We start from the raw sequence: 25466 nt of genomic DNA, 5'->3' as shown, positions 1-25466 counted from the left end.
TCTGATGACAGTGAAATGAAACTAGAAAGCAAAGATACAAGGAAAACTAAAAAATTCAGATAAATGAGCATTATACAACATGCTCTTGGAAAACCAATGAGCGAAGATGAAATCACAAGGGAAATTAGAAAATAACCTTGGAACAAATGAAAATGAGAATACAACATAACAAAACTTACGGGATGCAACAAAAGCAGTGCTAACAGGTAAATTTATAGCTCTAAACACATACATTTAAAAAAAGAAGATCTCAAATAACCTAACTTTACAATTTAAGGAATTAGGAAAAGGGGAGTAAACTAAACTCAAAGCTGGCAGAAAGACAAAAGTAATAAAGATTAGAGTGCAGGTAAATAAAGTACAGAATAGAAAAACAACAGCTAAAATCAATGAAACAAAAGTTGTTTCTTCAAAAGGATTGATAAAAACGATAAAACTTTACTAGATTAACTAAAAAAAGATGTCACAAATTAATAAAATCAAAAATAAATGGGGATATCACTACTAATTTTACAGAAGCAAAAATGATTATAAGGGAGTACCATGAATAATTTTTCATGTACACCAACAAATTGCATAAACTAGGTAAAAAGAATAAATTCCTAGAAACACCCAATCTATTAGGACTGATGCACGAAGAAATAGAAAATCTGAATAGGCATATAACGAATAAGGAAGCTGAATCAGTAACCCAAAAACTACCAACAAAGAAAATTCCATGACCAGATGGTTTCACTAGCAAATTCTACCAAACATTTAAAGAAGAATTAACACAAATTCTTCTCTTCAAAAAACTCTCCAAAGAATTGAAGAGGAGGGAACACTTTCTAATTCATTTTATGAGGTCAGCATTACTCAGTTACCAAAGTCAGACAAAGACACTACAGAAAAGAAAACTACAAATATCTCATATGAATATTGATGCAAAAATCCTCAAAAAAATACTAGCAAAACAAATTGAAAGCAGGAACTCAAACAGATAACAGTACAATAATGTTGATAGCAGCATTATTCAAAAATTTAAAAGGTGGAAACAGCTGAAAAGTCCATCAACAAATGAATAGATAAACAAAATGTGACATAAACTTACTGAATTTAAATTGGCATTAATATGAAATAGATTGCTATAAATTAATATGTTAATTATAATCATCAGAGGAATCACAATAAAAATAACTAAAAGAATGGCAAAAGAAATTACAAAAGAACTATAGTGGTACACTATAAATTATCTAGTATACAAGAAAAGGTAGGAATGAAGGAACAAAAAAGATATAAGAAATATAGAAAACAAATAGCAAAATGTATAATAAAATAAATCCTCCTTCATCAATAATTATATTAAATATAAATTGGCAAAATACTCCATTAAAGGAGAGACTGACATCTATAAGAAATTCACCTTAGATTCAAAGACACATATATATTTAGAATAAAAGGATAGGAAAAGATATTCCATGCAAACAGTAACCAAAAGAAAGATGAAGTGGCTATACTAATATCAGACAAAATAGAAGTTAAAACAAAAAATTGTTACTAGAGAAAAAAGAACATTTTATAATGATAAATAGATAATGTATTAAATAGATGCCACAGTTATAATATATACACACCTAACAACAGAGCCCCAAAACACTAAAAGTGACAGAATCAGAGAAATAGACAATTCAACAATATTAGTTGGCAATTTCAATACAGATTGGGCATCCCTTATTTAAAATGCTTGGAATCAGAAGTATTTCACGTTTTGGATTTTTTTTTTTTTTTTTAGATTTTGAAATATTTGCATTATTGTTACCAGTTGAGCAGCCAATATTTGAAAATCTGAAATCCAAAATACTACAGTGAACATTTCTTTTGAGTATTATGTTAGCACTCAAAAGTTTCTAATTTTGAAGCATTTCAGATTTTGGATTTTTGCATTTGGGATACTAAACCTGTACTGCACTGTCAATAATGGATATAACCATCAGAAAAAAAGATAAGAAAGGAAATAGAAGATGTGCACACCACTATAAACCAACTAGGCTTAACAGACACCTATAGAACATTACATTTAGCAACACCAGAGTACACATTCTTCTCAATTGCACATGGAACATTCTCCAAGATATGTTATATTAGTTCACAAAACAAGTCCTAATAAGTTTTAAATAGTTGAAATCATACAATATGTATTTTCAAGCACAATGGAATGAAATTAGAAATCAATGGGGAGAAATTTGGTAAATCCACCAATATGTGGAAATTAAACATTACTCCTAAGCAACCTCTGAGTCAAGGAAATTAAAATGTAGCTTGATATGTATAAAAACATAATTTTAAAAACTTTTGGAATGCCATGAAAGTAGAACTAAGACAGAAATTCACAACTGTAAACACTAACATTTAAACAGAGTAAAAGATCTCAAACTCAAATCAATATCTTAGGCTTCCACCATAGACAACTAGAAAAAAATAGAAAATTAAACCTAAAGCAAACAGAGGTATAAAAGAAATAAAGATTAAAACAAAATACATAAAGAAGAGAAGAAAAACAATAGATAAAATTAATAACACCAAAGTTTGGTTCTTTGAAAAGATCAACGAAATTGACAAATCTTTAGCTAGACTGACCAAGAAAAAAAAGACAGAAGTTTCAAATTACTAATATCATGCATGAAAAAGGGGACTGACATTATAGAAATAAAAAGAACTATAAAGGGAATATTATGATAATTATATATCAACAAATTTGATAACCTAAAAGAAATGAAAGTGTTACCAGAAAGACACCAACTATCAAAACTGACTGAAGGAGAAATGGAAAATCTGAATCGTCCTATAACAAGGTGATTGAGTTATAATCAAATAACTTTCAACAAGGAAAAATGCAGGACCAGATAGCTTCAGTGGTAAAGTCTATCAAATATTTAAAGAATTAAAACCAATCCTTCATGAACTCTTACAAAATATATAAGAGAAAGGTACACTTCCTAACTCATTCTATGAAGTTCATAATATCCTGATACCAAAAACGGAAAAAAGAACATCATAGGAAAAAAAAACTACTGATCAATATCTTTTATAAAATACATGCAAAAAACACTAAACAAAATGCTAACTGAATCCAAAATCATTTTAAAATAAAATGTTTATACACCATGACCAAGTAGGGTTTATCTCACGAATCAAGATTGGTTCAACATTAAAAAAAAAAAAAACAATCAGGGTAATATTTTGCTAGAAAAAAGGGAAAGGAACCCCATGATCATCTCAATAAAAGCAGTGAAAAAACATTTGACAAAATCTGACACTATTTTCTGATAAAAACACTCAACAAACTCGAAGTAGAAGGGAACTTCCACAACCTGCTAAACATCATCTACAAAAATCCCGCAGCTAACATCATATATAATGGTGAAAACTTTTCCCCTATGATCAAGAATAAGACAAGGATGTCAATTCCCACCACGTCTGTTCAATATGACTCTGAAGTTCCACCTAATTAGGCAATAAAAAGAAATAAAAGTCATTTCAATTGGAAAAGAAGAATTAAAATAATTTCTATTTGCAGATGACATGATATTATTGGTACAAAACCCTGGTGAATACAAAAAAAAAAAAGCACAACTACCAGAGCCAACAAATAATTTCAGCAAGTTTTTAAAATACAAGATTAATATAGAAAAATCAGTTGAATTTCTATACACTAGCAACAAGCACAGAAAGAAAGAAAATAATATAATTGACAATAATATCAAAAATAATAAAATATTTAGGAATAAATTTAACCAAAGAAGGGCAAGACATATATACTGAAAACTATAAGACATTGAAACAAACTGAAGACATAAACAAATGGAAAGACATCAACATTTATGCATTGGAAGATTTAATATTGTTAAGATGATAACATTTCCAAAATTGATATACATATTCACTACAATTTCTAGGAAAATTCCATGTTTCCTTTTTTCAGAAATGGAGAAGATAATTCTAAATTTCATGTACAAAATCAAGAATAACCAAAACCATTCTTTAAAAATGTATAAAGTTGGAGGACACACCACTTCTTAATTTCAAAATGTACTAAAAAGCTCCAATAATCAAAACAATGTGGTACTGGCATAAGGGTATATAGAGAGGTCAATGGAATATAATTAAGATTCCAAAAATAAACCTATACATCATTGACCACTTGATTATCAACAATGTAGTCAAGACAATTCACTGGGGAAAAGAATCACCTTTTCAATGAATAGTTCTGGGATAACAGGATATATCCACAGGAAAAAGAATAAATTTGAATTCTACTTCACACCATATATAAAAAATTAATTCAAAATCAATCAAAGATCTAAATATAAGAGCCAAATATACAAAATTCCTAGAAAGAAACTTAGGTGTAAATCTTTATTATCTTGTATTAGGCAATGATTTCTTAGGTTTAACACCAAAAGCACAAGCAACCAAAGAAACAAATAAATTGCATTTCACAAAATTAAAATTTCTTGTGTGTCAAGGAACATTATCAGAAACGTGAAAACACAGCCGACATGACCACATAATGGTATAAAATATTTGTAAATCCTATCTCTGACAAGGGTCTAGTATGCAAAATATCCAGAATTCTTACAACTCATCAATATAAAGAAAACTAACCTAATAAAAAATGAGCAAGGGATTTCAATAGGCAGTTCTCCAAAGAAGATATATAACTGACCAATAGCACATGAAAAGATGCTCAATATTAGTATTTATTATGGAAAACCAAATCAAAACCACAAAGAGATATAACTTTATGGCCACTAAGATGTTTATAATTAAAAAAAAACATAAAATAACAAGTGTTAGGAGGATATGGAGAAATTGGAACTTTTGTATATTGCTGATGGAACTGTAAAATCATTCAGCTTTTTTGGAAAACAATGTGGCAGTTCCTCAAATAATTAAAAATGGAGTTACTGTATGCCAAGCCAATGTCAACACCAGCACAGACCACATGGGAGCCAGAGGAGGGTCTCCCCACTATTCCTGCCATGGCTTATGCCACACCTGCTGCCCAGGGACCAGAGACACTCCCATCCACCCAGCCCACTGTTGCCACTGCCAGCACCTAAGCCAGCCACCTGGGGCCCAAGAATCAGTCCTCCTGACCCTACTAAACCAGTGCCAACATATGCCACCCTAGGACCCAAGAACAGGTATGCTTGATATGGCACTGACACCAGTAGGTCCTGAGGACTCACCTACTTGGCACTCCTGTCCCCAGCAGACTATTACCATAGCCACAAAAACAACTGCACCTTAAGCCACTGAAGAAACCACAGACACCACTAGTGTTGTTTACTACCGAAAAAATTATACAGAGACTATAGTACTACACATACCCAGAATCAAAGCCAAAGTCCTCTACCCAACACCATAGATACGTCTTCAGGAAAAAGTCCTCCTTTATGAAAGGGAATCCAAAAAATTAGAATAAGTGATCGTAATATCAGATGTGCAGATATCAAAATAAGGACACAGGAAATATGGAAAAGCAAGCAAATATGGCATCTTCAAAGGAACATAATTCTGTAGCAACAAATCCCAATCAAAAAGAAATTTATAAAATCCCAGAAAAATAATTGAAAATATTGATACTAGGCCAGGCATAGAGGCTCACGCCTGTAATCCTAGTACTCTGGGAGGCCGAGGAGGGAGGATCGCTCAAGGTCAGGAGTTTGAAATCAGCCTGAGCAAGAGTGAGACCCCATCTCTATAATAGAAAGAAATTAATTGGCCAACTAAAAATATATAGAAAAAAATAGCTGGGCATGGTGGTGCATGCCTGTAGTCCCAGCTACTCGGGAGGCTGAGGCAGGAGGATTGCTTGAGCCCAAGAGTTTGAGGTTGCTGTGAACTAGGCTGATGCCACAGCACTCACTCTAGCTTGGGCAACAAAAAGTGAGACTCTGTCTCAAAAAAAAAAAAAAAAAAAGAAAGAAAAGAAAATATTGATACTAAAGAAGCTCAGTGAGATACAGAGAATTCTAAAAATACAATTAGAAAAACATTTCAAGATATGAATGAGAAATTTACCAGAAATAGATGTTATAAAAAAGAATCAAACAGAAATCTTGAAATTCAAGAATTCAATAAATGAAATTAAAAAATACATTCAAGAGCTTCAATAATAGACCAGATCAAGCAAAAGCAAGAATTTTAGAACTCAAAGACAGGTCTCTTGAAATAACCCAGTTAGACAAAAATAAAGAAAAAATATTTTAAAAGAATGAAGGAAGCCCATCTGACATATGGAACACCATAAAGTGACCAAATTCTCACATTTTGGTTGTTCCAGAAAATGAAAAGAAGGCCAAAGGTATACATAACCTATTTAACAAAATAATAACTGAAAACTTCCCCAAGTCTAGCAAGAGATTTGGACATCAAGACAAGCCCAGAGATCTTCAAATAGATAAAACCCAAAAAGGTCTTTCCATGGCACATTCTACTCAAACTGTCAAAAGTCAAAGATAAAGATACAATTCTATAAACAATAAGAGAAAAACATCTAGTCACATATAAGGAAATCCTTATCAGACAAACTGTAGATTTTTCTGCAGAAACCTTAGAGTCCAGGAGAGAATGGGATGATATATCTAAAGTACAGAAAGAAAACGCTGCTAACCAAAGATATGATATCCAGAAAAGTTATCCTTCATAAGTTAAGGAGAAATAAAGTATTTCCCAAACAAGTAAAAGCTGAGAAAATTTATCACTATTAAATTGGCCCTACAAGAAATGCTTACGGGAGTTCTATACCCAAAAGTGAAATAATGGTATCTGCCATCATGAAAACACATGAAAATATAAAACCCACTGGTAAAGCAAAAACAGAAACAAAAAAAAAAAAGACTCAAATGTTACCACTACAGAAAACCAACAAACCACAATGATAATCAGTAAGAGAGAAAGAAAGAAAGAAAGAAAGAAAGAAAGAAAGAAAGAAAGAAAGAAAGAAAGAAAGAAAGAAAGAAAGGAAGGAAGGAAGGAAGGAAGGAAGGAAGGAAGGAAGGAAGGAAGGAAGGAAGGAAGGAAGGAAGGAAGGAAGGAAGGAAGGAAGGAAGGAAGGAAGGAAGGAACAAAGAAAGGAAGGATATATAAAACAACCAGAAAATAATTAATAAAATGACAGGAATAAACTCTCACATATCAGTAACAACCTTGAATATAAATGGGTTAAACTTTCCACTTAAAAGATATAGACTAGCTGAATGGATTTTTTTTAAAACTCAACTATATGATGCCTATAAGAAACTCACCTCACCCATAAAGAAACATAGAGACTGAGAATGAAGGGGTAGAAAAGGATGTACTATGCAAATGGAAACCAAAAGGCAGCAGGAATAGCTATAATACATAGGGAAACACTTTAGGACATTGGTCTTGGCAAAGGTTTTATGGCTAAGACCTCAAAAGCACAGGCAAGAAAAACAAAAATAGACAAATGGGACTGTATTAAGTTAAAAAGCTTTTGCACAGTAAAAGAACTAATCAACAGAGTGAACAATCTCCTGAATAAGAGAAAATATTTACAAACTATTCATCCAATAAGACACTCATATGCAGAATATGTAAGGAAAGCAAACAATTCAACAGGAAAAATAATCCTATTAAAAAATAAACAAAAGACATGAATAGACATCTCAAAAGAAGATATACAAATAGCCAACATGTATCTGAAAAAAATGGCCAACATCGCTAATCGTCAGGGAAATGCAAATCAAAAGCACATTGAGATATCATCTAAAGCCACTCAGAATGGCCATTATTAAAAAGACAAAAATAACAGATGCTGGTTAGGATGCGGAGAAAGGGGACTCTGATACTCTGTTGGTGGGAATGTAAATTAGTGCAGCCTCTATGGAAAACAGTATCAAGATTTCTCAAAATAACTAAAAATAGAATTGTCATATGATCCAGCAATCCCACTACAAGGAAAAGCAATCAGTAAGGGATACCCCCCATGTTTATTGTAGCACTATCCACAATAGCTAAGATAATGGAATCAACCTAAGTGTCTATAAATGGGTGAATGGGAAAAGAAAATGTGGTACATATACATAATGAAATCCTAATGGGCCATAAAAAAGAATGATGGAATCATAACATTTGTAGAAACATAGATGGAACTGAAGGTCATTATGTTAAGTAAAATATGCCAAGCACAAAAAGACAAATATCACATGTTCTCATTCACATGTGGGAGCTAAAAAGTTGATCTCATGGAGGTAGAGAGTGAAATGATAGATGCCAGAGGCTGGGAATGGTGGGGAGAGGCGGAAGAGAGGTTGGTTAATGGGTACAAGCACACAGATAGAAGGAATAAGCTCTGATGTTCAATAGCGCAGTAGGGTGATTATAGCCAACAACAATGCATTGCATACGTCAAAACAGCCAGAAGAGAAGACTTGAAATGTTTCCAACACAGAAATGATAAATACTTGAGGTGGTGGATACCCTAAATACCCTGACTTGATCATTGCACATTCTATGCATGTAGCAAAATATCACATGTACCCCATAAATATGTACAAATATTATGTCTCAATAAAAAAAGGAAGGATACAAATAAACACCATCAGTAAATTTAAAGGGCAAATTACAAATATGAAAATTTTACAATTATTTACAAATCCTATGGAGGACCCTGTATCAATGGATTTTAAAATGTAGAAGGGATAGATTATTTCCTAGGAAAATACAAGTTTCCAAAATCCATTATCTAGGCTCATCGTCATCATTTTGTGCTGTAAAAACAGATGAAAGAGAACTAGAAAGTAAATTGTATTTTTTAAAAAGTCACCCCTCTCTTGCCCTAGTTCTTTCGTTCATAAGAATAATAAAGCAACTTACAAACAAACATTTTATCCCTTAAAGACTCAGTGGCTTATTCACTACTAACTAGTCAGAGTGATTTTCTATACTATACAAAATCTAAATATTTAAATGTATAATTTGTGCTAATCATTTCACCATCTGGAATTATATTGAAATACACACACAAATGCCTTTTCTATCGTAATTGAATCTTTTAATGAAAGTAAAGGAGTGACATCATAAGGTACAGATGTAACTGGCATCACAGAACTTTTCTACTGTTACAATCCTGGGTACAACTCTGGGTGTGCTTTGAACAGATTACCAAGTGTAGACAGACAAATGTCTAGGAAAAAGGAAGAGGCTTTCAGTTTCTCCAGTGATTGTTAACACAAAAGTTAAATTTATATCCTGTATTTGGGAAAAGGAATCTATTAGAAAAACAGAAACACCAAAGCCACAACACATCAAGCAAAAACCTAGTCATGCATTCACAGTAACTTGTAAAATAAAGTTCAAATTTTCAGTAGGAACCATGGAAATATGTGAGAGAGAAAATGCTAGAACACACTCATGCTCTAGTACCTTATTACATAGTAAAGAAGCAAAAGGGGAAGCTTATCTGAAGTCTCCAAGGTAAACCGTACCTCAAAATTCCCATCTCCTTCCATCGGAAACTAAAACCAGCATCCCTTGTCATACTCTACAATGTCTTTTTGAAGCTTGGCAATCAAAATAGCTTTTTTTTTTATTTTGGCATATTATGGGGGTACAGATTTTAAGGTTTCAATAAATGCCCTTTCCCCCCTCCCCCCACAAGTCTGAGTCTCCAGCATGACCATTCCCCAGATGGTGCACATCTCACTCATTATATATGTATATACCCGCCCCACTCCCCCCTCCCCCCTGCCCAATACCCTATTATTGTAGTACCTATGTGACCACTTAGGTGCTGCTCAGTTAATACCAATTTGCTGGTGAGTATATGTGGTGCTTGTTTTTCCATTCTTGGGAAACTTCCCATAATAGTATGGGTTCCAGCTCTAACCAGGAAAATATAAGATGTGCTATATCACTGTTGTTTCTTAGAGCTCAATAGTACTCCATGGTATACATATACCACATTTTATTAACCCATTCTTGGATTGATGGGCACTTGGGCTGTTTCCACAGCCTTGAAATTATGAATTGTGCTGCTGTAAACATTCGAGTGCAGGTGTCCTTTTTGTAGAGTGTCATTGGATCATTTGGATAGATGCCCAGCAATGGGATTGCTGGATCAAATGGTAGATTCACTTGTATCGCTTTAAGATATCTCCATATTGCTTTCCACAGAGGTTGAACTAGTTTGCAGTCCCACCAGCAGTGTAGGAGTGTTCCTCTCTCTCCGTATCCACCCCAGCATTTATTGTTCAGAGACTTTTTGATAAAGGCCATTCTCACTGGAGTTAAGTGATATCTCATTGTGGTTTTGATTTGCATTTCCCTGATGATTAGAGATGTTGAGCATTTTTTCATATGTTTGTTGGCCATTCTTCTGTCTTCTTTAGAAAAGTTTCTGTTCAAATCCTTTGCCCACTTTTTAATAGGGTTATTTGATTTTTTCTTGTTGATTTTCGTGAGTTCTAAGTCTATTCTAGTTATCAGCCCCTTATCCGATGCGTACAATGCAAAAATTTTCTCCCATTCTGTAGGTTGTCTGTTTACTTTCATGACTATTTCCTTGGCTGTGCAGAAGCTTTGTAATTTGATCATGTCCCATTCATTTATTTTTGTTGCTGCTGTGATTGCCTTTGGGGACTTCTTCATAAACTCTTTGCCTAGGCCCATGTCTAGGAGAGTGTTTCCAACTTTTTCCTCTAGAATTCTAATAGTTTCATACCTTAGGTTTAAGTCTGTTATCCAGCGTGAGTTGATTTTTGTGAGAGGTGAAAGGTGTGGGTCCTGTTTTAGCCTTCTACAGGTGGCTATCCAGTTTTCCCAGCACCATTTATTGAAAAGGGATTTTTTTCCCAGCGTATGTTTTTGTCTGCTTTGTCAAAGATTAGATGGCTATATGAGGATGGTTTTATATCAGGATTCTCACATCTGTTCCACTGGTCAATATTCCTATTTTTGTGCCAATACAAGATTGATTTAATTACTACAGCTTTGTAGTATAGTTTGATATCTGGCATATTAATGCCTCCCATTTTGTTTTTGTTGCCTAGAATTGCTTTTGATATTCGGGGTCTTCTTTGGTTCCATACGAAGCGTAAAATTATTTTTTCTATATCTGTGAAGAATGCTGATGAGATTTTAATAGGTATTGTATTGAATCTGTAAATCAGTTTGGGTAGTATAGACATTTTAATGATGTTGAGTCTGCCGACCCACGAGCATGGTATGGATTTCCATCTGTTTACATCCTCTGCTATTTCCTTCCTCAGTGTTTCATAGTTCTCCCTATAGAGGTCTTTTACCTCCTTTGTTAAGTATATTCCTAGGTACTTTAATTTCTTTTTGGCTATTGTGAAGGGAATTGAGTCTTTGATTTGGTTCTCAATTTGAATGTTGTTGGCGTATATGAATGCCTCTGATTTCTGTGTATTGATTTTGTATCCTGAGACTTTAGTAAATTCATTGATCAGTTCCAGGAGTTTCTTGGTTGAATCTTTGGGGTTTTCTAAATATAATATCATATCATCAGCAAACAGTGAAAGTTTGATCTCTTCTGCCCCTATGTGGATACCTTTAATTCCATTTTCCTGTCTGATTGCTGTAGCCAGGACTTCCAACACTATGTTGAATAGAAGTGGAGATAGTGGGCAGCCTTGTCTGGTTCCAGTTCTAAGTGGGAATGATTTCAATCTTTCCCCATTCAGCATGATGTTGGCTGTGGGTCTGTCATATATGGCTTGTATCATTTTTAGGTATATCCCTTCTATGCCTATTTTCTTAAGTGTTCGTATCATGAAAGGGTGTTGAATTTTGTCAAAAGCTTTTTCTGCATCTAAAGAATCATGTGGTCTTTGTTTTTGCTTCTATTTATGTGGTGAATTGCATTTATAGATTTACGTATGTTGAACCATTGCTGCATCCCTGGGATGAAGCCCACTTGGTCGTGATGGATTATTTTTTTGATAAGCGTCTGGATTCAGTTAGCTAAGATTTTCTTGAAAATTTTTGCATTTATATTCATTAGGGATATTGGCCTGTAGTTTTCTTTTTTGGTTGCATCCTTTCCTGGTTTTGGTATCAGAGTGATATTCGCTTCATAAAAGGTGTCGGGGATGTTTCCCTTCTTCTCAATGTTGTGGAATAGTTTCTGCAAGACAGGAACTGGTTCTTCTTTGTAAGTGTGGTAAAACCCGGTGTGAAACCATCTGGACTGGGACTTTTCTTTTTGGGGAGATTTTTAATTTCTGTTTCTATTTCAGCTCTTGAGATTGGTCTGTTCAGGGAATCTATTTCTTCCTGGTTGAGCCTAGGGAGGCTGTGTGTTTCTAGAAATTTGTTCCATTTCCTCCACATTTTCCAGTTTGTGTGCATAAAGATTTTTGTAGTATTCATAAATTATATCTTGTATCTCTTTGGGATCAGTTGTGATATCTCCTTTTTTGTACCTGATGGAGCTTATTAGAGATTTCTCTTTTCTGCTTTTTGTTAGCTTAGTCAACGGTGTGTCAATTTTGTTTATTTTTTCAAACAACCAACTTTTTGTTTTATTAATCTCCTGAATAGCTTCCCTGTTTTCAATTTCGTTTAGTTCTGATTTGATCTTGTTGATTTCACTTCTGCTGGGTTTGGGGTTGGTCTGTTCTTCTTTTTCCAGCTCTTTGAGTCGTTTCGTTAGATTGTCTATTTGTGATCTTTTTGTCTTTTGGTTATAGGCATTTATGGAGATAAACTTTCCTCTCAGAACTGCTTTAGCTGTGTCCCAGAGGATTTGATAACTTGTCTCTCCATTGTCGTTTTCTTCATAGAATTTTTTTATTTCCATCTTGATTTCTTCATTTATGAAGTAATCATTTAGTAGGAGGTTGTTTAATTTCCACATTTTTGTGTAGAAATGTGAGTTTCTGTTAGGATTGATTTCTAGTTTTATTCCACTGTGATCTGAGAAGGTACATGGTATGATTTCTATTTTTTTAAATTTCTTGAGATTTACTTTGTGTCCTAGGATATGGTCTATCTTCGAGAATGTCCCGTGAGCTGATGAGAAGAATGTATATTCAGTGGATTTTGGGTAGAATGTCCTGTAGATGTCAGTCAGACCCAATTGTTCCACGGTTTTGTTTAAGTCCATTATTTCTTTATTAATTTTCTATTTGGAGGATCTGTCTTGTGCCATCAGTGGGGTGTTGAAATCTCTGGTGATTATGGAGTTGCTATTAATCCTTTTGCTTAGATCCAGTATGGTTTGCTTTATGAAATTGGGTGCACCTAAGTTGGGTGCCTATATATTTAAAATTGTTATCTCTTCTTGTTGAACTGTGCCCTTCACCATTATATAATGACCCTCTTTGTCTTTCACTACTTTTGTTGGTTTAAAAACTAAATCGTCTGAAATTAGAACTGCCACACCAGCCTTCTTTTGGCTTCCACTTGCCTGGAATACTGATCTCCACCCTTTTACTTTTAGTCTATATGCATCCTTGCAGGTTAGATGTGTTTCCTGAAGACAGCATGTACTTGGCCTGTATTTTCTTATCCATTCAGCCAGCCTATGTCTCTTGAGTGGAGACTTTAAGCCATTCACATTTATTGAGAGAACTGATAGGTAAAGTATATTATTGTTCATTCTGTTGGGATGGATGATGTTGCTTTGATTTCTCTCTTGAGCCATTGTATTATCTGGCCTTTAATCTTTGGATTTTGGTTGTTTTTATATTCGTGAGTTTTTATTATGGTGTTCCATGGGTAACACTGTTTTGAGTACTTCTTGTAGGGCTGGTCTTGTCTTGGTGAATTTTCTGAGACTTTGCTTGTCTGAGAATGTCTTTATTTCTCCTTCATATATGAAGCTTAGTTTTGTGGGGAATAAGATTCTAGGCTGAGCATTGCTTTGTTCAGAAGAGTGAGAATGGGACCCCAGTCTCTCCTTGCTTGTAAAGTCTCATTAGAGAATTCTGGTGTTATTCAAATTGGATTTCCCTTGTATGTTACTTGCTTCTTTCATCTTACAGCTCTTAGAAGGGCCTCTTTAGTTGATATTTTGGTCAGTCTGATGACTGCATGTCGTGACGTCTTCCTGTTTGCATTGAGTCTCCCAGGGGTCCTCTGAGCTTCTTGAACTTGTATATCAAGATATTGAGCAAGGCCTGTGAAATTCTCCTCTATTATATCTTCAAATAGCTTGTCCAACCCTGGAGTGATGTCTTCTTCCCCTTCTGGTAACACTATGACCCTCACATTAGGTTTCTACACATAATCCCACAGCTCTTGTAGGCTTTGCTCTTTTCTCTTGTTTCTCTGCTCTATCTCTGTGACTGTTTTATTTAGTTGGAGGGTGTTATCTTCAATCTCTCAGATTCTTTCTTCTATTTGATCTACCCTGTTCTTGAGACTTTCCACTGTATTTTGTAGTTCCCTGAATTGATTCTTCATTTCCAGGAGTTCGGTTAAACTTTTCTTCATTGTGTCTATTTCTTTAGTGAACTTTTGTTCTAGGTCCTGGAGGCTTTTTGTGGTTTCTTTGTGTTGGTTACTGAGTTGTTCTTGCAGGTCAGTGAGTGTTCTTATGATCTACATACGAAATTCCTCTTCTGTTATTTTGGTTGCCTGATTTTGGTTTGTGTCTGTTTCTAAAGGGTTGCTGCTCTTCTTTGGGGAGGTGTTTTCCATTTGGTTCTTCATATTTCCTGAGTTCCATTGCTGATTTCTTCCCATGTCGATCAGTTTTTGTTTCTTTTCTTTAGGTTTTTGTTTGGGTATTCACACACCTTGTTTAGTTTCTGAGCCGGTAGGTAGTGTCTGTGGGTGAGATTCAAGCACTCCCTGTATAATGAGTCAGTAGGTCCATGAAAAGGGTGTGCAGAATGTCCTCCTTGTCAGTAGATGGCACTTGCTTGGGGGAACAGGCTACGCTGTTGTTTTTGTGTCCTGTTATCAGCTCTTGTTCCTGTAGAGAGGCACTCTAGTGCCTCAGGTGGTCAGTGGGACTTCCAGGTGTGTCCTTTTCTCCCCCTCAGTGAGGGCTGGTCTAGGAGAGAGTCTGGGTGGAGCTGGGTTGGGTAAGCCTGCCCTCAGGCACCACCAATGCCATTAGCAGGGGTCAAAGTTCTGTTCTCTGCTTCCAGGAAAAGCTGTCAGGGCAGGGCTGAAATGGTCCCGCTCAGCCAGAAAGTGTGCTTGTGGGGGTGGGGCTGTCTGAGACCCGCAGTCTGGAACGGGCCTCGCTTCTTTCCACCCTCCCAAACTCCACAGCTACTCCTGGGCCTCTGCCAACAGGCCAGACCTCATGCCACCAGGCCTCCCCGGACTTTGATGCCAGCGGGGAGGTTCCCTGTGCAGGAAAGCCACCTGGGCTGGGCGCACGGCCTCCTTTTGGGAGGAGGGTTGGCCTCTAGGACGCTGATCTGCCCCTGAAGGCACAGACACCTCAGTAGGCTGTTCATGTATATCGTTTCTGTGCCCCGGGCAATGCTAGACCTCAGTGCACGGGATCTGGTCTGCAGGTCCGACCTCTGGGTCCCAGAGTTCACACTGTATCCCCACCAGGGAGAGGAGTGCCGGTCCCAATTCACCCACAGGGAGCCCACGCTGGGTCTATGTCTCTCAGCCTCAGAGTCTGCCCCGGTCTCCTGGGATCAGCAGCACCTGGGAGGGCTGGCGGGTAGGGAGCTCACAGTCTGAGTTCCCCTGAGTCAGCTGTAGGGCCCCAAAAGGGAAGGTCCAGCTCCCTGGAGGTGCCTCTGGCTGGTGGCTATATTGTCTCTCTGGGCAGCCGCGGGTAGGGTCGGTGGAGGGGAGGAGGAGGCAATATGGTGCCTGCCGCGCGGCTCGGGTCTTTGCACACGGAGGTGCCCCGAGGGAGTTGGGAGCCTGGTGCTGCATCTGCTACAGGCTCACCGCTAGCTGGCGGGGGCCGTCTCTGGGCTGGTGTCCGCAGGTCTCTCCACCTGCTGCAGAGCCCACCAGCAGTCCCAGATGCAGGGGAGGGGAAAGGTGACTGATCCACCTACCCTTCCCGCTGGTCTCCGGGCTGCTCTGGCGGTCTCAGCCTCCAGTTCTCCTCTGCAGCCTCCTCCCGTGGAGTCTCCCGGGGTCTCAGGTACTCCTCCTTCTGGCCTTCGTCCACTGTATGCTCACCTTCTTGCTTCTTTTTTCTAATTTCTGGTAGAATCTGTCTTTTCTGCAGAGACACTCTGTCTGGCAGTGTTTCTTGTCCGCCATCTTGATCCTCCCCTCCCAAAATAGCTTTTAAGAAAAGAAAGAATCTCAGCTCTTCCATACAGCGATTCTCCTTAGATATGGAGATAAGAAATTTGAATATGTTTTACTTAACAAGAAGATAAAGGTTTAAAAATCAGCCCCTCTCCAGGAATCTTGACCTTAACATTTCACAAATTTAATAACAAGAATTTCCATTCCCATTTTACAGATGAATGGATGAAATCAGAAATCAAATAAAAAGGTATGATTATTATGCAATCCCTTTACTGTGATGGGAAAGTTGGGAGAGAAGTGGGCACACTTGACCAGCCCAGTCTATATTGGGGTAGGTCCTGAGTCCAGGAGCTCTCTATGGGCTGCCACCTCAAAGTACTTACAATGGTCTGGCAGTGCTGTGCAATCTAGTCCTGAGTCACTACCTCTCTGATCTCATCTCCTCTCTCCAAGTCTCATGAAACCATATGCCTTAGGCACTTTACACTGTCTCTTCCATTTCCCTAAGACTCTGTTCCCCATACATATTTTGGGCTCATATTTGGAAACTCATCTGTTTCCATTCTTTATTCACCAGTCTCCCAGTCTCCTTTCTTCACCCAGTCTCCTTTCTGGTGTGGTCCCTCCTGACTATTTGCAATCACAGCCATCTGGCTGGGATCATGGCTCATGCTTGTAATCCCAGCACTTTGGGAGGCCCAAGCAGGAAGATCACTGGAGATCAGGAGTTCAAGACCAGTCTGGGCAACATAGTGAGACATCATCTCTACAAAAAAAATTTTTTAATTAGCCTAGCACAGTGGCGCATGTCTATATAGTCCCAGCTAAAAGGGAGGCTGAGGCGGGAGGATCGCTTGAGGCCAGGAGTTCAAGGCTGCAGTGAGCTCTGATTGCACCACCGCACTCCAGCCTGAATGACAGAGCAAGACCCTGTGTCTTAAAAAATAATTGCAACTACCCACTTTCCAATTCACTCTCTGCATCCCAGTCTCCTTGTCCTGCTCAATTGTTTCACTTTGCATATAGTTTTTTCTTATATATTATATAATTGTTGTTTTGTTGTTGTTGTTGTTTGTCTTAGTTAGGGTTTCCCTCAAAGCAGAGCCTAAGACAAGTCATTTATCTGGGAAGTGATTTCAGGAGTCCAGGAGTGAGATAGAGAAGGAGGAAACACCAGTGGAAAAGGCCATGCTCAAGGCCACTGCTGAAGACAACAGGTGTTTGGTGATGCAGGGATTTCTGTGATCATAGTAAAGCATGCCTCTCAGAAGTGTGTCCCTGGAGGATGAGAGGTTGCAGTATTCACCTCTGGCTCACATACCCCACTAGTTGTTCAGACCATTGGAGTCATTCCCATCCTTTCTCTTCTGATCAGCCTCCCACAGGTAGAGTAGTCTTCAAGGAAGAAAGTGAGAGACATCCTGCAGGTCCTGGCTTCCTTGTGGAGGCGAGGCCACCACACCTGCTGGGACTCCTTCCACAGGTGCAGCTGCGATCAAAGGCTGCCCAAGGAGGGTAATGGGAACACGAGACATTTGCTAAATTGCTCATGATCTGGAATCTCCCATGTGAGAGTAAGGTCCTGGACAGACACCATTTTTATCTCTTCTGGGTTGGTAGCTCAAGCACCTAAACCAGTGCTTGGCACACAGTAGCTATTTAATAAATACTTTCGAATGTTGAAAGAACTCCAGGACTATTGTAATGCATATAACTAGGGTACTAATATTAGTATCGAATCATAAAGAAAATGTTGAGGGCAAGTCAAGGTACCACGTCACCAGAGCCACTTGCCTTGAACCAGTATAAATCCAGAGCCTAAAAGGCACTAGTTACTAGGGAGCTTAAGACATGGAGATTAAAAACATTCCTCTGGGAATGATGTTGGCCCGACTTCTGCCTTCACCCTGGCTGAAGGACTTCAGTAGATTTTAATCTCGTGGGATAGGAGGGAAGGGGTCTGTCGGCTATGGGCTGAAAAAAGAGATGTTGCTGGTAGTTATTAGCTCATCTATATATCAGTTATCTTTTAAACTATACTGACTTTTGCTTCTAACTAAGCATTTTAAAAACTGCCTTTGAACCTTTTTTTTTTCCTGCAACAATAAGGCTTCCATAAAGACACAATAAGTTGCAAGAAAGAAATGTCACACATTGAACCACCCTTTCCTTTGATCATTGCTATTTTAATCTTCCACTGAATGATATTAACATATGCATTCATTATTTTGCTATTTTGGTTTTCTCCCCATACAACTTTAAATCTTACTTTTACTCAAACTCAAGAATGTCCTTTTCGGTGTTTCCAACATTAGAAAAGAAAAGAAAGAAAAAACCCTAAAGCCTATTTACAGCCAATACATTAAAAGAGGGATTTGATTCATTTTCGAAGGAGAGGTTTATAGTAGAGAAATGTGACCATCTCAGTTGGCAAATGTTTTCACTGAATTACAGAAATCTTCAAAGAAAGAGAAATTCCCCCACTCTATTTAAAATCTTCATAACGGACCTCCCACAAATGATAACTTCTTTAAAGTAGAAATTCCCCTAAAGATGTACAAATCTTCAAAAACAAATACTCCTCAAATGATTAGAACCTTACCAAACTCCATCTGGATTTGAGTTCCAATAATAAGGGTCAGAACCTTGTCCATACCTAGTAAAAAAAAAGAAAGAAAGAAACACTGTAAGAAAGCACATTTTTTAGTATTTCCAGATGTAGATGGAACATTTTTCGTTTTGAAATACAATGAGAAAACTTTTTCATGCTATTTTGGAAACGATATATAGGCCAAAGCAGACAGAGAAAGTTATTTGAAAGTAGTCAGGCCAAAGAGACCTTAAAACAGGTGAGTTTGAATTCAGGGTTAGAAACCAGTGGTGCCTCTTCCGTCCTCTGCTCACATAATCTTTTAAAGCTAATTTTCATTGGTCAAAATGTTAATATCAGGTGAACGTTTTGAAGTTGGATTCAACTATAACATGATGAGTAAAAAGTAGCTGAGAGACAATGAAAATGAGAAAGTTACAGTGAACATAAACAAAAACACAAAAGTATTAAAAAGCCACTATTTGTTCCTTTTGTTTAAGGTTGCTTTGGCTATTTGGGCTCTTTTCTGATCTGCAAAAAATAACGTTGGTATTTTGGTAGGGATTGTATTGAGTCTGCAACTTCACTTTACCAGACTTTAAGCTATACTACAAGGCTATCCTATCCAAAACAGCATGGTATTAGTATGAAAATAGAGACATAGACTAATGGAATAGAACAGAGAACTCAGATATAAAACCATTCACATATTGCTATCTGATCTTTGACAAAGCAGACAATATACACTGAGGGAAAAGAATCCCTATTCATAAATAACTGGTACCGGGAAAATTGGATAGCCACATGTAGAAGACTGAAACAGGATTCATATCTCTCACCACTCCCCAAAATTAATTCAAATAATCATAGATTTAAATCTAAGACATGATACCATAAAAATTATAGGATAAAATATTGGAAAAACTCTTCCAGATATCAGCCTAGGCAAAGAATTTATGAAGAAAACCCCATGGGCAATCACAGCAACAACAAAAATAAATAAATGGGACCTGATTAAATTAAAAAGCTTCTGCACAGCCAATGAAACAGTCAACAGAGCAAATAGACAACCTACAGAATGGGAGAAAATATTCACATGCTATGTATCCAATAAAAGACTAGTAACCAGAATCTACAAAGAACTCAAGCAAATCGGCAACAAAAAATCAAACAACTCCATTAAAAAGTAGGCAAAAGACATGAACAAAAGCTTTCAAAAGAAGATAGACTAATGGCCTATAAACATGTGAAAACATCACTAATCATCAGAGAAATGCAAATCAAAACCACAATGAGAGATCATCTAATCCCAGTGAGAATGGCTTTGATCAAAAATCCCAAAACAATAGATGCTGGCATGGATGCAGAGAGATAGTAACATTTATACACTGTTGGTGGGACTGCAAACTAGTGCAATCTCTATGGAAAACAGTATGGAGATTCCTCAAAGAACTAAAAGTAGACCTACCATTTGACCCAGCAATCACACTGCTGGGTATTTACCCAAAGGAAAAAAATCATTTTATCAAAAAGACGCTTTCACTAGAATGTTTATTGTACTACAATTCACAATTGCAAGGAAGTAGAATCAACCCAAGTGCCCATCAGTGCATGAGTGGATTCATAAAATGTGGTATATGTACACCATGGAGTACTACTCAGCCATAAAAAATGAATGAATACTTTTTGCAACAGTCTGGATAGAACTGGAGACCATTCTCCTAAGTGAAATATCTAAAAAATGGAAAAACAAACACCGCATGTACTCGCCGTTAAATTAGAATTAACAGATTAGTACTCATGTGCACAGATGGAAGTAAAACTCAACAGAAATTGTGCAAGTGGGAGGCGGAAGGAGGGAATGGGTAACCCATTAACACCTAACGGGTACAATGTACACCATCTAGGTGATGGGCACACATAATTTGGACTCAAGCAGCACAAAAGGAATCCATGTAACCAAAACGTTTGTATCCATGTAATATTCTGAAATAAAAATAAAATAAAATTCTATCTCTGATAGGGAAAAAAAAGCCATTATGTACACAAAAACACAGATGCAAACCTACAAGCACACACACTTACACCTCCTGATCTTTTGATAAAGTGCTCACCTGTGTTTGTTTAGTTTTGCACACATTTTGCAAAAATGAAGACAAAACAGCAGCTCCATCTTGCTGCTTCTCAGCACATACAATTTGTGGCCTCTACTGAGTGGCTCTTTACCATGGGTGAGAAAGTGTGCGGAGGTCTGACTCCCCACTGAATGCCCACTCCTGACAGGGGTCCACCAGCACCAAACACATTATACCTATCCACTTATCCTGACACCATTTTTCTACAAAATACTCCTCAAATATAGATACAACTAGAAATACATGAAAGAAAAATATGCTTGCATACAAACATATGAATTATGTGCCTATAAAAACAATAGTTTGGTGTCTACATCACTATCATGCTTTTGTATTGTTTAAGTGTGTTTTATCGTTGGAGTTTTCGGACTTCAAGTTTATTTTTGTTTTTTATTGGCATATTTTTGTTTTTATTTTTGCTAGAGCTACATTCTCTACTTTACTCAAGATTGTCATATCCTAAGCCATTCTAAAGACATTGCCAGGCCTAAGACTCTCCTCCAAAATCAGAGTCGAGGCACAACTTGCAGAGACTTAAAACCCAACACTCAACGGGTGTCCTTAGTCTCAAACTTACGTTAAGAGTTCCCAAGGCAGGGACCCTTACTGACACAAATTTATAAAATAGGAGCAAAAGTCCTCAGTCTTTCTCCCTGAACAAAACCATTTAGACGGGATTAGAAGTTAAATCTCACAGGGGCCTTTTCTCTGGCCCTTAGCTAACTCCTTCGTGAATTCTATTCATTCAACATTGAATATACAAACTAGCCTAAGGCAGTCAGCAAAGGCTGAGTCCTGAAACCTGAGCAGGCTTTCTCTGGGCCAGAGAAGTGGGTGGGCAAGGAAGGTGGTACAGCTTCATGGTATCCCAAATTATTTCCTCTCTTCCTCAACATAAACTCTTTCCTCCTGAATGAGGGATAATAATAGCGACAATTTCATATGGTTGTTTTGGGATCGAATGAATCAATAAAGATATAGTGCTTGGCCGGGCATGGTGGCTCACCTCTGTAATCTCAGCATTCTGGGAGGCCGATGCGGGTGGATCGCTCCAGGTCAGGAGTTCGAAATCAGCCTGAGCAAGAGCGAGACCCCGTCTCTATGAAAAATAGGAAGAAGTTAATTTGTTAACTAAAAATATATAGAAGAAATTAGCCAGCATAGTGGTGCATGCCTGTAGTCCCAGCTACCCAGGAGCCTGAGGCAGAAGGATCGCTTGAGCCCAGGAGTTTGAGATTGCTGTGAGCTAGGCTGACGCCACGGCACTCTAGCCCGGGCAAAAGAGTGAGACTGTCTCAAAAAAAAAAAAAAAAAAAAAAAAAAGATATAGTGCTTAGGATTATGCAGGGCATATAGTAAATGGTTGAAAACTGTTAGTTATTTTTACACAACTGTATCTCTGGCCCAAATATCCTGCCTCCTAGTCCTTCCCTTGCCCTCTGTCCCATCCACTAGCTTTAGTAGCTTCCTTCTTCACACAGTGTTCCTTCCCTTCACCTCACGGCACTTAGGAATGAGTTTGAATTGCATTTCTTCTGTTTCATCCATCTTGGGTTTGGCACCTTCCAATCCCAAGATTACTGAAGCAGTGCTTTCAGCAAGGCCCGGTCCACGTGCACGTGGGTGCTGAGCCAGTGGAGATGGCTCCTACCAGCTCAGGAGAGCCAATTACTAAATATTCATGAATTTTGTGAGCTCGTGTTCAGCTATCAGTACCTAGAAATGGACCGTAGTGCTGCGGTGGGAGTATTTACACCATGGAAATTGGCAAATGCTACCAACCAAGACTTTGCTTTGCTGCTGTTGCTTGGAGCTTTGAGAGAGGCAGGCTACCAGCACACCACTCATCCTGAGCCTGTCCTTCCACCTCATTCTTCATCTAGTGACATTCTCTCGTTGCCAGCTCTAAACCTTGCCACCACCCCAGCTCCTGAGCTTTGGAAGACCTCTCAGACACTGATTTTTCCAGGCCCTGCTGTGTCACCTGGAAAATGTGAGGTGGGGCTTCTTTGAACCTAGAGACAAAACAACAATTCACCTTCAGCCAAGGCCAACCCTGCAAGCAGAACTAGGAAGCCTGGCAGGAAATGGGGTCTAGGAACGAAGAGGCATAGGACGTGCCCTCCACAATAGGAGACGCTGAGAGCATGACCGGGGAAGAGGTTCCATACCAACCTTCCAACAGTCCCAAGAACTAGACCAGCATCTGGTCCTCGATCCAAAAAGCTTGATGCAGGAAAGGAACACGAATAAGGGATTGGCTTTCTGATATCAGGCATTCCCCAGTGGTGAGCTCTGTTTCTTAGTCCCCATCTCTGGACAGGAATCCTAGTTCTCAAGAGAACATATAAAAGATAACCCAGAATAGAGCTGAGAAATATATTGGGACGTTCCTGTTCTGCTCCCTTTCCTCTTTGAACCCATTGAGGAGTTACTCACGAACCCTCCACTCCTGTCTCACTGTCCCCATCCCTCCCACCCTTGTGATGCCCCTGAATAACCCAAGACCTTAAAAAAAAAAATCAATGTTTCCTGTTGACAGGAAAGTCGACTGACTACCCGGCACTGCAGTGGCTTGAGCTCTCTGAGCATCAAACAGAAGGGTCATCATCAAGACACGCTTATTTTCCCTATGTGTTTAATATCCATTTTTGTTTATCTCCAGTTTTGCAACTATTTGCACACTTCAAAACATGTGATATGTATTCCCCTGCTCAAAATAGTGGATGAGGAAAAGTTTTAGAGTAAAATCTGGACAGGAACACAATCAACCCACCAATGAAGAACTGTCCCCAATTTTCATCTGGGAGATAACAGTAGAAAATAGGTGTTTGAAAGTGAATAGCCAAATGTTAAATTTCACTGTGGTTGTTTTGTTTTTACCTGGATATTTTAATTCTTTCACTGAATTAGCCAGACCATTGAGCTCAACGTCTCTTCCTTTCCCCACCTCCCTGTAAGTTATAAACCTAAGCAGTCCGTTGTGCCCAGCCCCTCTCCTGGCTGATTTGTGACGGATGATGTAGTGATGCTGGTTGGATGTTTGTCTCAGCCTTGGGCTGTTTGTCCGGAGCCGCCCCACCGGCTGCTGCACCGCATCCCCTGGGCCTTGCCAGGTGGGCCTGTTTGCACTGAGGCACTGCACTGTTTTTCCTGGCAAAGCCTCCGTGGAGGCAGCAGGCCTGGTTCTCTTTCAGATGTGGGATTTTCAGAAACGACGCTAGCTGGTACATGTTTGGTTCCAGAAGTCTGTATGGCTTGTAGGCTCCTCAGTGCATTTTTGTACACTCTGCCAAGAGGACCAGGGGAGAACAGGGTCTCTGCCCCTAATCAGCTTCACAAAGACACCTGATCTAATTCTGAAACCTATGTGGGTTTTAAGCACCAAGGGCTGCCTTCTAGAAAGAAAGGACTCTTTGGCTTCTTTGAGGATTTCTTCAGTCTGTTTGTTGGGAGAGATGTCCCTAGTTTCTTCTCATTGTCTTGTAGTCTCTGCCCACGCACCCCACCAGCTGTCCTTCTCCCTGGCATAGTGGTTCCAGACTGGACTTTGCTGATTAAGCCCAGAACTTCCAGATTCCCACATCCATGCAACAAGCAAATATGATGAACAAGTAATTTTCGGACCCCCTCCTTGATTCTAAGCCCGCATTCCAAAGAGAAGTCACTTGAAAAAATTATTCTTGGATTTGATTTTTAGAAACTGAATTGTTCCCCCAAAGTAATCCCCAAATGCCGTGTAGACTCTTTGGAGTAATTCAAACAAAATTAGCCTTCGTCACGCATATATATATATATACATCTGCTACGCCAGAACCTGCTATAGGAAACTTCTTTTGAGAGGGAACAACTCAAGCCTCAGCTGATTTTGAGATTTCAAACTGTTACAGATCAGTGATAGAGAAAAGTGTTTATTGTGGGTCTTTGGTTGCAAACAACAGGAAGCAACTTTGTCTAATTTATGCCTGAGAAGAGAGTGGGAATTTATTGGCAGGATGTGAGGGAGCCCACAGCCTGGATAGAAGACCAGGAAACTAAATAGGAACAAAACAGGACCAGAATAAGATATAGGGAAATGCCAGACAACCAGACAGCAGGAGCTAATTGATCACCTCTTGTATGTTCTTGGAATGAATAGGGGCCAGCATTCCCCTCTCTGTTAGAGATCCGGCATGCCAGAAGCAGGAGTCTGACTCAGGCAGAGCTCTTGGCAGCTCCCTGATTTTTCTGAGGCAATGAGAAGAAGAATCTAGATGTTGGGACTTTGGAGACCCCACCTGCTTCCGTGGTGGAGGAGGGAGTTGCCTGGATTTGTCTCATTCCAAGAAAGATAATTTCCCAAAAGGAATCCAGTCGGGGTGTTGTTAGGGAGGGGGAAACAGATGGTGGGCAATTGCAACCAAAATGACATATGTCCACCAGAACCAAGCACTAGGCTTCCCATCCCAGACACCCCAGCACAGAAGGTTACATGGAGGGTTAACTGTGATCTATGAAGCATCAGCCTGCCATTGCTGGGG

The sequence above is a fragment of the Microcebus murinus genome, chromosome 16 (genome assembly GCF_040939455.1).
Source record: "Microcebus murinus isolate Inina chromosome 16, M.murinus_Inina_mat1.0, whole genome shotgun sequence".
Classification (NCBI taxonomy): domain Eukaryota; kingdom Metazoa; phylum Chordata; class Mammalia; order Primates; family Cheirogaleidae; genus Microcebus; species Microcebus murinus.
This window is presented reverse-complemented; position numbering follows the sequence as displayed.